The sequence below is a fragment of the Triticum urartu genome, chromosome 2 (genome assembly GCF_003073215.2).
Source record: "Triticum urartu cultivar G1812 chromosome 2, Tu2.1, whole genome shotgun sequence".
Lineage (NCBI taxonomy): Eukaryota > Viridiplantae > Streptophyta > Magnoliopsida > Poales > Poaceae > Triticum > Triticum urartu.
The window spans coordinates 19,329,851-19,348,306 of NC_053023.1; the positions used below are offsets into that span (position 1 = coordinate 19,329,851).

The window sequence follows — 18,456 nt, forward strand, 5'->3', positions numbered from 1 at the left end:
TTTTTTTGCCTATTTTAGGGTTTTGAAAAAAAGGAATATCAAACGTAGTCCAAACGGAATGAAACTTCCGGGAACGTGATTTTCTCACCGAACATGATCCAGGAGACTTGGACCCTACGTCAAGAAATAAAGGAGGAGGCCACGAGGTAGGGGGGTGCGCCTACCCCCCCCCCCCCGGCCCCCCCCCCCCCCCCCTGGGCCCCCCTTTTCCCCCCCGACGTACTCCTTCCTCCTATATATACCTACGTACCACCAAACGATCAGATACGGAGCCAAAACCCTACTTCCACCGCCGCAACTTTCTGTATCCACGAGATCCCATCTTGGGGCCTGTTCCGGAGCTCCGCCAGAGGCGGTATCCATCATGGAGGGCTTCTACATCAACACCATAGCCTCTTCGATGAAGTGTGAGTAGTTTACCTCAGACCTTCGGCTCCATAGTTATTAGCTAGATGGCTTCTTCTCTCTTTTTGGATCTCAATACAATGTTCTCCCCCTCTCTTGTGGAGATCTATTCGATGTAATCTTCTTTTTGCGGTGTGTTTGTTGAGACCGATGAATTGTGGGTTTATGATCAAGATTATCTATGAACAATATTTGAATCTCCCCTGAATTATTTTATTGATGATTGGTTATCTTTGCAAGTCTCTTCGAATTATCAGTTTGGTTTGGCCTACTAGATTGATCTTTCTTGCAATGAGAGAAATGCTTAGCTTTGGGTTCAATCTTGCGGTGTCCTTTCCCAGTGACAGTAGGGGCAGCAAGGCACGTATTGTATTGTTTCCATCGAGGATAACAAGATGGGGTTTTTATCATATTGCATGTATCTATCCCTCTACATCATGTCATCTTGCTTAAGGCGTTACTCTGTTTTCATGAACTTAATACTCTAGATGCATGCTGGATAGCGGTCGATGAGTGGAGTAATAGTAGTAGATGCAGGAAGGAGTCGGTCTACTTGTCTCGGACGTGATGCCTATATACATGATCATACCTAGATATTCTCATAACTATGCTCAATTCTGTCAATTGCTCAACAGTAATTCGTTCACCCACCGTAAAATACTTATGCTCTTGAGAGAAGCTACTAGTGAAACCTATGGCCCCCGGGTCTATCTTCATCATATTAATCTTCCAATACTTAGTTATTTCCTTTACTTTTTACTTTGCTTTTATTTTACTTTGCATCTTTATGACAAAAATACCAAAAATATTATCTTATCATATCTATCAGATCTCACTCTCGTAAGTGACCGTGAAGGGATTGACAACCCCTTATCGCGTTGGTTGCGAGGAGTTATTTGTTTTGTGCAGGAACGAGGGACTCGCGCGTAGCCTCCTACTAGATTGATACCTTGGTTCTCAAAAACTGAGGGAAATACTTACGCTACTTTGCTGCATCATCCCTTCCTCTTCGGTGAAAACCAACGCAGTGCTCAAGAGGTAGCAAAAAGTATGATATTACTCTGTACAAATCTGAAAATTCTGACATACATAAATATTGAAAACTATGCTCACAATGCCTATGTTAAGGAATTCATTGAGAGAATGACAGTTGCTTTGGAAGAAAATAATGATATGCACGAATTTATAGATAATTATGATTCCGATGATTTGATTGAGATATCCCTTGATGAACATGATGCTTGCTATTCTTATAGCCATGATGCCAATATTTATGAAGATGAATTTGCTATAGTTCCTTATGTTAAACATGAGATTATTGCTATTGCACCCATACTTGATAGTTCCTTGAATCAAAAGCATGATTGCAATGATTTTACTATAAATTCTATTGATGTCAATTGTGCTAATAATATGCAAAACCCTAAGCTTGGGGATGCTAGTTTTGCTATGTCTACTACTTGTTGCAATGATCATGATTGGGGTGATTCTTCTTATGATCTTGAAATTTTATTTAAGCGCCATGATGCATATGAGGTTGATAATAGTGTTTGCAATAATATTGAAAGTGGGTTTGGAAGAGTATCCACATTAGATCCCACATATTTGGAGAATGTTCAATCTTATGGTATTTTTGATAAAAGTGGGTTTGGAGAGGTCATGACTTTAGTTAATGTTAATCCCACTATTTTGGAAGAGTGTCAACTTTGCATGCATGTTGATCGCGTTGAAAATATTTTATGTGATAGCTATTTTGTTGAATTTGCTTATTATTCCACATGTAATTATTATAAGAGTGGAAAATATGGTTGTGGAAATTTTCATGTTACTAAATTACCTCTCGTTATGTTGAGATTGTTATTGTTTCTTTCCGCTTCCTTGCATATGCTAGTTTTTGCTTGCCTTGATAATTTGTTTGCCTATAAGATGCCTATGCATAGGAACTATGTTAGACTTAGATGTGTTTGTCACATGTTTTATGATGCTCTCTTTGTGCTTCAATTCTTGTCTTTCATATGAGCATCATTGAAATCTCTTTGCCTAGCCAGGGGCGTTAAACGATAGCGCTTGTTGGGAGGCAACCCAATTTTATTTTTTGTTTCTTTTTTTGTTCCTGTTTAGTAATAAATAATTCATCTAGCTTCTTTTTATATGTGGTTTTATGTTTTTAATTAGTGTTTGTTCCAAGTAGAACCTTTGGGAAGACTTGGGGGATGTCTTTGCGATCTTGCTGTAAAAAACAGAAACTTTAGCGCTCACGAGATTTGCTGCCATTGTTTACTGGAGAGTGAGATTAGGTTGATTATTTTTTAAGATCATTAATAGACAAATTCCTTACGTCCACCAATTTATTTCAGAATTTTTGGGGTTACAGAAGTATTCGAAACCTACAAATTACTACAGACTGTTCTGTTTTTGACAGATTCTGTTTTTCGTGTGTTGTTTGCTTATTTTGATGAATCTATGGCTAATATCGGGGGTTATGAACCGTAGAGAAGTTGTAATACAGTAGGTTTAACACTAATATAAATAAAGAATGATTTAATTACAGTACCTTGAAGTGGTGGTTTGTTTTCTTATACTAACAGAGCTCATGAGATTTTCGGTTGAGTTTTGTGTTGTGAAGTTTTCAAGTTTTGGGTAAAGATTTGATGGATTTTGGAATAAGGGTTGGCAAGAGCCTAAGCTTGGGGATTACCATGGCACCCCAAGGTAAAATTCAAGGACAACCAAAAGCCTAAGCTTCGAGATGCCCCGGAACGCATCCCCTCTTTCATCTTCGTTTATCGGTAACTATACTTGAGGTTATATTTTTTCACCACATGATATGTGTTTTGCTTGGAGCATCTTGTATGTTTTGAGTCTTTGATTTTTAGTTTACCACAATCATCCTTGATGTACACACCTTTTGGAGAGACACACATGATTCGAAATTTATGAGAATACTCTATGTGCTTCACTTATATCTTTTGAGCTAGATAATTTTGCTCTAGTTCTTCACTTATATCCTTTTAGAGCACGATGGTGGTTTTATTTTATAGAAATTATTGACCTCTCATGCTGCACTTATATCATTTTGAGAGTCTTCTAGAACAGCATGGTAATTTTCTTTGGCTATAAAATTAGTCCTAATATGATAGGCATCCAAGATGGGTATAATAAAAACTTTCATAAAAAGTGCATTGAATACTATGAGAAGTTTGATACTTGATGATTCTTTTGAGATATGAAGATGGTGATATTAGAGTCATGCTAGTTGAGTAGTTGCGAATTTGAGAGATACTTGTGTTAAATTTTGTGATTCCCATAGCATGCACGTATGGTGAACCGTTATGTGATGAAGTCGGAGCATCATTTATTTATTGATTGTCTTCCTTATGAATGGCAGCCGGGGACGACCGATGGTGTTTTCCTACCAATCTTGTTGGGTAACATAGTAATTTCAAAAATTTACCTACGCACACACAAGATCATGGTGATGCATAGTAACGAGAGGGGAGAGTATTATCTACGTATCCTTGTAGATCAACAACGGAAGCATTGACACAACATAGAGGAAGTAGTTGTACGTCTTCCCGATCCGACCGATCCAAGCACCGTTACTCCGGCACCTCCGAGTTCTTAGCACACGTACAGCTCGATGACGTTCCCCGGGCTCCGATCAGCAAAGCGTTGGGGAAGAGTTCAGTCAGCACGACGGCGTGGTGACGGTGATGATGTTCTACCGGCGCAGGGCTTCGCCTAAGCACTGCAACGATATGACCGAGGTGGAATATGGTGGAGGGGGGCACCGCACACGGCTAAGAAATGATCACGAAGATCAACTTGTGTGTCTATGGGGTACCCCCTGCCCCCGTATATAGAGGAGTGGAGGAGGGGAGGGCCGGCCCTCTCTATGGCGCGCCCTAGGGGAGTCCTACTCCCACCGGGAGTAGGATTCCCCCTTTCCTAGTCCAACTAGGAGTCCTTCCATGTAGTAGGAGTAGGAGTCAAGGCAAGGGAAAAGAGAAGAGAAGGAAGGAGGGGACGCAGCCCTTCCCCCTAGTCCAATTCGGACTAGGCCTTGGGGGGGGCGCCCAACCTCTCCTATCTCTTTCCCTTAAAGCCCAATAAGGCCCATATACTCCCCGGCGAATTCCCGTAACTCTCCGGTACTCCGAAAAATACTCGAATCACTCGGAACCTTTCTGATGTCCGAATATAGTCGTCCAATATATCGATTTTTACGGTCTCGACCATTTCGAGACTCCTCGTCATGTCTCCGATCTCATCCGGGACTCCGAACTCCTTCGGTACATCAAAACTCATAAACTAATAATATAACTGTCATCGAAACCTTAAGCGTGCGGACCCTACGGTTCGAGAACAATGTAGACATGACCGAGACACGTCTCCGGTCAATAACCAATAGCGGGACCTGGATGCCCATATTGGCTCCTACATATTCTACGAAGATCTTTTATCGGCCAGACCGCATAACAACATACGTTGTTCCCTTTGTCATTGGTATGTTACTTGCCCGAGATTCGATCGTCGGTATCCAATACCTAGTTCAATCTCGTTACCGGCAAGTCTCTTTACTCGTTCCGTAATTCATCATCTCGCAACTAACTCATTAGTTACAATGCTTGCAAGGCTTATGTGATGTGCATTACCGAGAGGGCCCAGAGATACCTCTCCGACAATCGGAGTGACAAATCCTAATCTCGAAATACGCCAACCCAACATGTACCTTTGGAGACACTTGTAGAGCACCTTTATAATCACCCATTTACGTTGTGATGTTGGTAGCACACAAAGTGTTCCTCCGGCAAACGGGAGTTGCATAATCTCATAGTCATAGGAACATGTATAAGTCATGAAGAAAGCAATAGCAACATACTAAACGATCGGGTGCTAAGCTAATGGAATGGGTCATGTCAATCAGATCATTCAACCAATGATGTGATCTCGTTAATCAAATAACAACTTCTTTGTCTATGGTTAGGAAACATAACCATCTTTGATTAACGAGCTAGTCAAGTAGAGGCATACTAGTGACACTCTGTTTGTCTATGTATTCACACATGTATTATGTTTCCGGTTAATACAATTCTAGCATGAATAATAAACATTTATCATGAAATAAGGAAATAAATAATAACTTTATTATTGCCTCTAGGGCATATTTCCTTCAGTCTCCCACTTGCACTAGAGTCAATAATCTAGTTCACATCGCTATGTGATTAACACCAATAGTTCACATCTTTATGTGATTGGTTCACATCTCCATGTGACTAACACCCAAAGGGTCTACTAGATTCAATAATCTAGTTCACATCGCTATGTGATTAACACCCAAAGAGTGATCATGTTTTGCTTGTGAGAGAAATTTAGTCAACGGGCCTGCCAAATTCAGATCTGTATGTATTTTGCAAAATTCTATGTCTACAATGCTCTGCACGGAGCTACTCTAGCTAATTGCTCCCACTTTCAATATGTATCCAGATTGAGACTTAGAATCATCTGGATCAGTGTCAAAAACTTGCATCGACGTAACCCTTTACGACGAACCTTTTTTGTCACGTCCATAATCGAGAAACATATCCTTATTTTACTAAGGATAATTCTGACCGCTGTCCAGTGATCTACTCCTAGATCACTATTGTACTCCCTTGCCAAATCAGTGCAGGGTATACAATAGATCTGGTATACAGCATGACATACTTTATAGAACCTATGGCCAAGGCATAGGGAATGACTTTCATTCTCCTTCTATCTTCTGCCGTGGTCGGGCTTTGAGTCTTACTCAACTTCACACCTTGTAATACAGGCAAGAACTCTTTCTTTGACTGCTCCATTTTGAACTATTTCAAAATCTTGTCAAGGTATGTACTCATTGAAAAAACTTATCAAGCGTCTTGATCTATCTCTATAGATCTTGAAGCTCAATATGTAAGCAGCTTCACCGAAGTGTTTCTTTGAAAAACTTCTTTCAAACACTCCTTTATGCTTTACAGAATAATTCTACATTATTTCCGATCAACAATATGTCATTCACATATACTTATCAGAAATGCTGTAGTGCTCCCACTCACTTTCTCGTAAATACAGGCTTCACCGCAAGTCTGTATAAAACTATATGCTTTGATCAACTCATCAAAGTGTATATTCCAACTCCGAGATGCTTGCACTAGTCCACAGATGGATCGCTGGAGTTTGCACATTTTGTTAGCACCTTTCAGATTGACAAAACCTTCTGGTTGCATCATATACAACTCTTCTTTAATAAATCCATTAAGGAATGCAATTTTGTTTATCCATTTGCCAGATTTCATAAAATGCGGCAATTACTAACATGATTCGGACAGACTCAAGCATAGATACGAGTGAGAAACTCTCATCGTAGTCAACACCTTGAACTTGTCAAAAACCTTTTGCGACAATTCTAGCTTTGTAGATAGTAACACTACTATCAGCGTCCGTCTTCCTCTTGAAGATCCATTTATTTTCTATGGCTTTCCGATCATCGGGCAAATCCATCAAAGTCCATACTTTGTTCTCATACATGGATCATATCTCAGATTTCATGGCCTCAAACCATTTCGCGGAATCTGGGCTCATCATCGCTTCCTCATAGTTCGCAAGTTTGTCATGGTCTAGTAACATGACTTCCAGAACAGGATTACCGTACCACTCTGGTGCGGATCCCACTCTGGTTTACCTACGAGATTCAGTAGTAACTTGATCTGAAGTTACATGATCATCATCATTAGCTTCCTCACTAATTGGTGTAGTAGTCACAAGAACAGATTTCTGTGATGAACTACTTTCCAATAAGGGAGAAGGTACAATTACCTTATCAAGTTTTCTACTTTCCTCCCACTCACTACTTTCGAGAGAAACTCCTTCTCTAGAAAGGATCCATTCTTAGCAACAATGTCTTGCCTTCGGATCTGTGATAGAAGGTGTACCCAACAGTCTCCTTTGGGTATCCTATGAAGACATATTTCTCCGATTTGGGTTTGAGCTTATCAGGATGAAAACTTTTTTCACATAAGCATCACAATCCAAAACTTTAAGAAACGACAACTTTGGTTTCTTGCCAAACCACAGTTCAGATTGTGTCGTCTCAACGGACTTAGATGGTGCCCTTTTTAACATGAATGCACCTGTCTTTAATGCATAACCCCAAAACGATAGTGGTAGATCGGTAAGAGACATCATAGATTGCACTATATCCAATAAAGTACGGTTATGACGTTCGGACACACCATTATGCTGAGGTGTTCCATGTGGCATGAGTTGTGAAACTATTCCACATTGTTTTAATTGAAGACCAAACTCGTAACTCAAATATTTGTCTCTGCGATCAGATCGTAGAAACTTTATTTTCTTGTCACGATGATTTTCCACTTCACTCTGAAATTCTTTGAACTTTTCAAATGTTTCAGACTTATGTCTCATCAAGTAGATATACCCATATCTGCTCAAATCATCTGTGAAGTTCAGAAAATAACGATACTTGCCATGAGCTTTAACACTCATCGGACCGCATACATCAATATGTATTATTTCCAATAAGTCAGTTGCTCGCTCCGGAGAACGGAGTCTTAGTCATCTTGCCCATGAGGCATGGTTCGCAAGCATCAAGTGATTCATAATCAAGTGATTCCAAAACCCATCAGCATGGAGTTTCTTCATGCGCTTTACACCAATATGACCTAAACGGCAGTGCTACAAATAAGTTGCACTATCATTATTAACTTTGCATCTTTTGGCTTCAATATTATGATTATGTGTATTACTACGATCGAGATCCAACGAACTATTTTCATTGGGTGTGTAACCATATAAGGTTTTTTATTCATGTAAACAGAACAACAATTTATTCTCTTACTTAAATGAATAACCGTATTACAATAAACATGATCAAATCATATTCATGCTCAACGCAAACACCAAATAACACTTATTCAGGTTCAACACTAATCCCGAAAGTATAGGGAGTGTGAGATGATGATCATATCAATCTTGGAACCACTTCCAACACACATCGTCACTTCACCCTTAACTAGTCTCTGTTTATTCTGCAACTCCTGTTTCGAGTTACTAATCTTAGCAACTGAACTAGTATCAAATACTGAGGGTTTGCTATAAACACTAGTAAAGTACACATCAATAACATGTATATCAAATATACTTATGTTCACTTTGCCATCCTTCTTATCCGCCAATCACTTGGGGTAGTTCCGCTTCCAGTGATCAGTCCCTTTGCAGTAGAAACACTTAGTCTCAGGCTTAGGACTAGACTTGGGCTTCTTCACTTGAGCAGCAACTTGCTTGTTGTTCTTCTTGAAGTTCCCCTTCTTCCCTCTGTCCTTTTCTTGAAACTAGTGGTCTTGTCTACCATCAACACTTGATGTTTTTCTCGATTTCTACCTTCGTCAATTTCCGCATTACGAAGAGCTTGGGAATCGTTTCCGTTATCCCTTGCATATCATAGTTCATCATGAAGTTCTACTAACTTGGTGATGGTGACTAGAGAATTCTGTCAATCAGTATCTTATCTGGAAGATTAACTCCCACTTGATTCAAGCGTTTGTAGTACTCAGACAATCTGAGCACACGCTCACTAGTTGAGCGATTCTCCTCCATCTTTTAGCTATAGAACTTGTTGTAGACTTCATATCTCTCAACTCGGGTATTTGCTTGAAATATTAACTTCAACTCCTGGAACATCTCATATGCTCCATGACGTTCAAAACGTCTTTGAATTCCTGATTCTAAGCCATTAAGCATGGTGCACTAAACTATCAAGTGGTCATCATATTGAGCTAGCCAAACATTCATAACGTCTGCATCTGCTCCTGCAATAGGTCCGTCACCTAGCGGTGCATCAAGGACATAATTCTTCTGTGCAGGAATGAGGATAAACCTCAGATCACGGATCCAATCCGCATCATTGCTACTAACATCTTTCAACACAATTTTCTCTAGGAACATATCAAAATAAACACAGGGAAGCAACAACACGAGCTATTGATCTACAACATAATTTGCAAAATATTACTAGGACTAAGTTCATGATAAATTTAAGTTCAATTAATCATATTACTTAAGAACTCCCACTTAGATAGACATCCCTCTAATCCTCTAAGTGATCACGTGATCCAAATCAACTAAACCATGTCCGATCATCACGTGAGATGGAGTAGTTTCATTGGTGAACATCGCTATGTTGATCATATCTACTATATGATTCACGCTCGACCTTTCAGTCTCCGTGTTCCGAGGCCATATATGTATATGCTTGGCTCGTCAAGTATAACCTGAGTATTCCGCGTGTGCAACTGTTTTGCACCCGTTGTATTTGAACGTAGAGCCTATCACACCCGATCATCACGTGGTGTCTCAGCACGAAGAACTTTCGCAACGGTGCATACTCAGGGAGAACACTTCTTGATAATTAGTGAGAGATCATCTTATAATGCTACCGTCAATCAAAGCAAGATAAGATGCATAAAAGATAAACATCACATGCAATCAATATAAGTGATATGATATGGCCATCATCATCTTGTGCTTGTGATCTCCATCTTCGAAGCACTGTCGTGATCACCATCGTCACCGGCGCGACACCTTGATCTCCATCGTAGCATCGTTGTCGTCTCGCCAATCTTATGCTTCCACGACTATCGCTACCGCTTAGTGATAAAGTAAAGCATTACAGCGCGATTGCATTGCATACAATAAAGCGACAACCATATGGCTCCTGCCAGTTGCCGATAACTCGGTTACAAAACATGATCATCTCATACAATAAAATTTAGCATCATGTCTTGACCATATCACATCACAACATGCCCTGCAAAAACAAGTTAGACGTCCTCTACTTTGTTGTTGCAAGTTTTACGTGGCTGCTGCGGGCTTAAGCAAGAACCAATCTTACCTACGCATCAAAACCACAACGATAGTTTGTCAAGTTGGTGTTGTTTTAACCTTCGCAAGGACCAGGCATAGCCACACTCGGTTCAACTAAAGTTGGAGAAACTGTCGCCCGCAAGCCACCTATGTGCAAAGCACGTCGGGAGAACCGGTATCGCGTAAGCGTACGCGTAATGTCGGTCCGGGTCGCTTCGTCCAACAATACCGCCGAACCAAAGTATGACAAGCTGGTAAGCAGTATGACTTGTATCGCCCACAACTCACTTGTGTTCTACTCGTGCATATAACATCAACATATAAAACCTAGGCTCGAATGCCACTGTTGGGTAACATAGTAATTTCAAAAATTTACCTACGCACACACAAGATCATGGTGATGCATAGCAACAAGAGGGGAGAGTATTACCTACGTACCCTTGTAGATCAACAACGGAAGCGTTGACACAACGTAGAGGAACTAGTCGTACGTCTTCCCGATCCTACCTTTCCAAGCACCGTTACTCCGGCACCTCCGAGTTCTTAGCACACGTACAGCTCGATGACGTTCCCCGGGCTCCGATCCAGCAAAGCGTCGGGGAAGAGTTCAGTCAGCACGACGGCGTGGTGACGGTGATGATGTTCTACCGGCGCAGGGCTTCGCCTAAGCACCGCAACGATATGACCAAGGTGGAATATGGTGGAGGGGGCACCGCACACGGCTAAGGAACGATCACGAAGATCAACTTGTGTGTCTATGGGGTGCCCCCTACCCCCGTATATAAAGGAGTGGAGGAGGGGAGGGCCGGCCCTCTGTATGGCGCGCCCTAGGGGAGTCCTACTCCCACCGGGAGTAGGATTCCCCCTTTCCTAGTCCAACTAGGAGTCCTTTCATGTAGTAGGAGTAGGAGTCAAGGCAAGGGAAAAGAGAAGAGAAGGAAGGAGGGGGCGCAGCCCTTCCCCCCAGTCCAATTCGGACTAGGCCTTGGGGGGGGGCGCCCAACCTCTCCAATCGCTTTCCCTTAAAGCCCAATAAGGCCCATATACTCCCCGGCGAATTCCCGTAACTCTCCGGTACTCCGAAAAATACTCGAATCACTCGGAACCTTTCCGATGTCCGAATATAGTCGTCCAATATATCGATTTTTATGTCTCAACCATTTCGAGACTCCTCGTCATGTCCCCGATCTCATCCGGGACTCCGAACTCCTTCGGTACATCAAAACTCATAAACTAATAATATAACTGTCATCGAAACCTTAAGCGTGCGGACCCTACGGTTCGAGAACAATGTAGACATGACCGAGACACGTCTCCGGTCAATAACCAATAGCGGGACCTGGATGCCCATATTGGCTCCTACATATTCTACGAAGATCTTTTATCGGTCAGACCGCATAACAACATACGTTGTCCCTTTGTCATCGGTATGTTACTTGCCCGAGATTCGATCGTCGGTATCCAATACCTAGTTCAATCTCGTTACCGGCAAGTCTCTTTACTCGTTCCGTAATACATCATCTCGCAACTAACTCATTAGTTGCAATGCTTGCAAGGCTTATGTGATGTGCATTACCGAGAGGGCCCAGAGATACCTCTCCGACAATCGGAGTGACAAATCCTAATCTCGAAATACGCCAACCCAACATGTACCTTTGGAGACACCTATAGAGCACCTTTATAATCACCCATTTACGTTGTGACGTTTGGTAGCACACAAAGTGTTCCTCCGGCAAACGGGAGTTGCATAATCTCATAGTCATAGGAACATGTATAAGTCATGATGAAAGCAATAGCAACATACTAAACGATCGGGTGCTAAGCTAAATGGAATGGGTCATGTCAATAAGATCATTCACCTAATGATGTGATCCCGTTATTCAAATAACAAATCTTTGTCCATGGTTAGGAAACATAACCATCTTTGATTAACGAGCTAGTCAAGTAGAGGCATACTAGTGACACTCTGTTTGTCTATGTATTCACACATGTATTATGTTTCCAGTTAATACAATTCTAGCATGAATAACAAACATTTATCATGAAATAAGGAAATAAATAATAACTTTATTATTGCCTCTAGGGCATATTTCCTTCAAATCTATCCCCCTAGGAGCATGCGGGTAGTACTTTGTTTCGATAACTAATAGATTTTTGCAATAAGTATGTGAGTTCTTTATGACTAATGTTGAGTCCATGGATTATACGTACTCTCACCCTTCCACCATTGCTAGCCTCTCTAATACCGTGCACCTTTCGTCGGTATCATACACCCACTATATACCTTCCTCAAAACAGCCACCAAACCTACCTATTATGGCATTTCCATAGTCATTACGAGATATATTGCCATGCAACTTTCCACCGTTCCGTTTATTATGACACGCTTCATCATTGTCATGGTTCTTTGCATGATCATGTAGTTGACATCATATTTGTGGCAAAGCCACCTTTATAATTCTTTAATACATGTCACTCTTGATTCATTGCATATCTCGGTACGCCGCCGGAGGCATTCACATAGAGTCATATTCGGTTCTAGTATCGAGTTGTAAGTAAATAAAAGTGTGATGATCATCATTATTAAAGCATTATTCCATGTGAGGAAATGATGATGGAGACTATGATTCCCCCACAATTCGTGATGAGACTCCGGACGAAAAATAAAAAAATAAAAAAAAGAGGGCATAAAAAAGGCACAAATAAAAAATGAGAGAAAAAGAGAGAAGGGACAATGTTACTATCCTTTTACCATACTTGTGCTTCAAAGTAGCACCATGATCTTCATGATAGAGTCTCATATGTTGTCACTTTCATATACTAGTGGGAATTTTACATTATAGAACTTGGCTTGTATATTCCAATGATGGGCTTCCTCAAAATGCCCTAGGTCTTTGTGAGCAAGCGAGTTGGATGCACACCCACTTAGTTTCTTTTGTTGAGCTTTCATACACTTATAGCTCGAGTGCATTCGTTGCATGGCAATCCCTACTCACTCATATTGATATCTATTGATGGGCATCTCCATGGCCCATTGATACGCCTAGTTGATGTGAGACTATCTTCTCCTTTTTTGTCTTCTCCACAACCATCATTCTATTCCACATATAGTGCTATGTCCATGGCTCACGCTCATATATTGCGTGAAGATTGAAAAAGTTTGAGAACATCAAAAGTATGAAACAATTGCTTGCCTTGTCATCGGGGTTGTGCATGATTAAATACTTTGTGTGGTGAAGATAGAGCATAGCCAGACTATATGATTTTGTAGGGATAACTTTCTTTGGTCATGTTATTTTGAGAAGATATGATTGCTTTGTTAGTATGCTTGAAGTATTATTATTATTTTTGTGTCAATATTAAACTTTTTCTTGAATCTTTCGGATCTGAACATTCATGCCACAATAAAGAAAATTACATTGAGAATTATGCTAGGTAGCATTCCACATCAAAAATTCTGTTTTTATCATTTACCTACTCGAGGACGAGCAGGAATTAAACTTGGGGATGCTTGATACGTCTACAACGTATCTATAATTTTTTATTGTTCCATGCTATTATATTATCTGTTTTCGATGTTTAATGGCTTTAATATACCTTTTTATATTATTTTTGGGACTAACCTATTAACCAAATGCCCAGTGCAAATTGCTGTTTTTTGCCTATTTCAGTGTTTCGCAGAAAAAAGAATACCAAACGGAATCCAAATGGGATGAAACCTTCGGGAGAGTTATTTTTGGAACAAACGTGATCCAGGAGACTTGGAGTGGACGTCAAGAAAGAAGCGAGGAGGCCACAAGGCAGTAGGGCGTGCCCCCACCCTCGTGGGCCCCTCGCAGCTCCACCGACCTACTTCTTCCTCCTATATGTACCCATATACCCCAAAAACATCCGGTAGCACCACGAAACCCTATTTCCACCGCCGCAACCTTCTGTACCCGTGAGATCCTATCTTGGGGCCTTTTCCAGCGCTCCGCCGGAGGGGAATCGATCACGGAGGACTTCCACATCAACACCATAGCCTCTCCGATGATGTGTGAGTAGTTTACGATAGACCTTCGGGTCCATAGTTATTAGCTAGATGACTTCTTCTCTCTCTTTGGATCTCAATACAAAGTTCTCCTCGATTCTCTTGGAGATCTATTCGATGTAATTCTTTTTGCGGTGTGTTTGTCGAGATCTGATGAATTGTGGGTTTATGATCAAGATTATCTACGAACAATATTTGATTCTTCTCTGAAATCTTTTATGCATGATTTAATATCTTTGCAAGTCTCTTCGAATTATCAATTTGGTTTGACCTACTAGATTGATCTTTCTTGCAATGGAAAAACTGCTTAGCTTTGGATTCAATCTTGTGGTGTCCTTTTCCAGTGACAGCAGGGGCAGCAAGGCACGTATTGTATTGTTGCCATCGACGAAGTGTAGTTCACATCCCCTTCAACCCTTTTACCACCTACCAATAATGGCGTCATCACACAAGTTCTTCCCGGCCGTCCTCCTCCTCCTGCTGCTGGTTGTCGCCATGGGTAAGCAACTAGGCACATTTTATGGTGTATTATCTGCTAATATATTTCTTTCTGGTGTGTATCAAATGTATGCTCATACGAATCAATATGCATGCTACCTAATGATCTATGTTTTAAAATAATGTCGGGCAATCGGTGTTTTGTTTTCAGAGATGGCGCCGGCGTAGGCGGAGGAGGCGAGGGTGTGCGAAACGGATAGCACTCGGTTCAAGGGGATATGCATGGTTGGCACAAACTGCGCCAACATTTGCCTCACCAAGGGCTTCACCAGCGGCAAGTGCTCCGGCTTGAAGAGGAAGTGCATTTGCACCAAACCATGCTAGCTAGACTGATAAAACGTGGATGGTAATGACCGTAAATAGCCATAGATCTGTTCTCAGGATGGTCTTGAGTCACATCGATCTGCCGTGCACGCCTCTGACATACTTCAGGTTCACGGCGTCGCGATGTTCTTTCTTCAGTTCGTATGAAGGATATAATTTTATTTCTTTCAACAAGCTAGAAGATGTATTTTTGTTACCCTTTTGTCTATGTTATTACAGTTTTCATTGCTGATCAATTTGATTTTTTGTCGTAATAACAATTATAAGAGAGCTCCATTTATATTACCATATGTATACTGTTTGAGATTTCTTAAATTGCACTCAGACTTTACTGTTCATTGCGGGTGCAATGCCCCCAGGTTTACGAAAACCTGTCTTGTTTTTGGGTGCACATCCAACCATCCGCATTTCCATTCCGCTCCATGTATAAAATCAATTCAGAATTGATCTGTATGTTAAAATATGGGCACTAGGATCTACAGTAACTTTCCCTGAACAAAGAACGAGTCCTTTTGCTAGCATTTTATATTCCTTTACAAAGAGAATTTCTGAACATGAGTTTTTTATGCATGAAAATACGAGAGAAAAAGATCATCTGTCTATTTGTAAATAACTAAATATACAGAACATCTCTTTGTTATTATAACCACTTGACATCTCTTATTCATTTTCTTTGATAAGAAAATTATCTCGTTTTAGTTATTCTATTGTGATGCCGTACGTGTCTACACCATCTGGATGAACGGCATGAGGACACAAAAAACCTGAGAAACTAGAGCGGAACTCCACGCGAGCGCAAAGATCCATGGTCTCCCCCGTCTCCCGTGCCGATACCTACTGTCTGAGGCGAGAGAGACTGCTGTAAACAGCGGGGACGAGGATGAGAGGTTGTCTTGGGGCTAGGGTTTCTCTTTTTCTTCTTTTAATTGGGGAATGAGAGCATTGGTGAATATTAATGTAGGTACGTGCATGCAAGAAATTTCAGGAGGAGATATGATCACTTTTCTGTAGTACAAGAAACACATCTCTTAGTTATATAAATGATCACATTTGTCAGATTTTGGAAATGCACTTACATTAATTTCATAGTACCACAATTTTAACTAGTGATTTTGAAGTGCTCGAGGCTACATACGAACCTGCGAGGAGTGCAGTAGACATATGTCATAGACATTCCTATAATACCTTTTTCTTTTTGCTAAAACAAGGGCAGGAGCTCTGACATTCAATATAAGTAGAAGAGAGTTGTCTAGTAAATTAATGGCGAAAACCAACATGTATTACTTTTGACTCGGCGATATCCAAGGCGGATCTCCATCGGCAATCTCGTGGTTTAGCGACTGATTGGTTCAGATCTGAGATGGTGAGGAGCGTGCGGGGTCCATCTGGTGGCTCTCGTGGTTTGGCGAGGTGGGGTGCGAGCCATCCTCACAGGCTCCAGTGGTGGCGCATTTAGGCAGTGGCCGGTGCGCCAGGGCTCCAACGGTGGCACCGCTGTTGCGGTCGGTCGCCGGATCTAGGCGGCTAGATCTGGAGCTTTGAAGGCGGTCGAGACAGTGCACAGGTTGTCGGGTGGATTTCTTGGGACGGATCCAGGTAAAAACTTGGTCTTCGGTCATTGGCCGGAGCCGGTGATGACGATGCCCAACCCAACCCAATACCTCCGGGGGAAACCCTAGATCAGTTAATCGGGGGACGACGGCATTCATGTGCCGTTACCCCCTTGGGGGCTGCATTCTTGGAGATGCACTCGGGCTCGAGGGACCAGCGGATGGCATCTGCGGTGGAGCGGTGTTTCTTTCTACATATTCATGGCGGCGGTTCGATGGCATGGAGCAGTGGAGGCTTGGCGTCAGATGTGTGGCGAGGGACACACGCAGGAGGTCGACTTTGTCTGGCGTCGTGGTGGTATCGATGGCAGAGAGGCCTGAGAAGGTCGATGCGTCAGTACATGCTCTGAGGATGGATCGAGGGAAGACGGAGGTGACGGCCCTTTGCAGCTTGTGCGTGTGATACTCATTGAGAGTGCGCCGGACCGGAGTGTTACCCAGTCCCGCCTATGTGGCTTGGATGGGGCATCCAACGTTAGATATTAGGCTTTCGTGCGATGTCTGTTTGGTATTTGGCTCCAACATTCGGCGCCCCTTCATTAAGAGGATAGGAGTAGCGACAGGTGTCGTCTAGATGGTGGCCTTGGGCTTACTGATGTATTACATTGTAAGGTCTTTGTGAATAATAACTAATATGGCCGCATGCATCACCCAGATGCAGAGGCCGGGGTGATTCCTCCATTTCTAAGAAAAATTACTTTTGACTGTAATGTTTAGGCCGGTCCTGTGTAATATTGAGTTGCCCTACAATTCTACTATGAATTGATAGTTATCTTTGTACATAATACATATAAAGTCCAAAGGTATACATATACAGTAATTCATAGTACATACAATCCGAAGGTATACATAAACATACCATGCTTTTATGGCTGCGAGGATAGTATATTATACCTGCTAATTACATCCATGTTTCTGGCAGTACAACTGCCAATTATACTAGTATAACCTAAAATAGACTGCCTTTTTCTTGTAGACCATCGGTCTCTTTATTCATATATAAACCATTCCCTGCAGTACTTCTTGATTCGTCGTTGGTTCACAGAGTTCTCCATTTAACCATGACGATTTATAAGCAGGTTTTTACGGACCTGGTTTGCAAGAAGCGGGGACGAACCAGCTCATTCGGCAGTTATGCTCACCGTCGCCAGAACCTGTCCTCCCGTTTAGTACGTTCACCTCCGTCTTCGTCACCATTTCGCCTGTCTGCTGCCCGTTATCTCCTGCCAACTTCCGCGCCGGAGCTGCAGCAGCAGAGTATGTAATCACCAGTAGGACCAAGACAAGGACTGTAGCTGCCTTCATGCTTCACAGTGGTGGTGCCAATCTGAGTGGGAAAGAAACTAAAAATTGAGGAAATGGGATAATGGAAAAGCTACAAATTATCACAAAGGGGGATTCAGAGGGTGGATAACTAGTTATGTGCTTGGATCGAACATGAAGTACCTTGCTTGATTGTGTTTAATCTTGATCTAAGTTGAATGTTTTCTCAATGCGGTGGAGTTGTGATATTTATAGGGGGTTGGCAACTTGGCAAACAGCCGTATATTTCTCTTGTGTGCAGATGTTCGCCACTAGGAAGATCAGATATGCAACTAGCATGATCGACAGACAATATGAAGTGGTTTATTTGCGGGAATTCTTTGGTTCCATCGATTGCAGAAATGACAGGTGATGGACTGATGA

General features: G+C 41.7%; 1 pseudogene; it reads left to right on the plus strand.

Annotated features, from left to right (window-relative positions):
* The first annotated feature begins 14,773 nt into the window (after positions 1-14,773).
* Positions 14,774-15,160, plus strand: LOC125540727 (annotated as a pseudogene).
* The last annotated feature ends 3,296 nt before the right edge of the window (positions 15,161-18,456 follow it).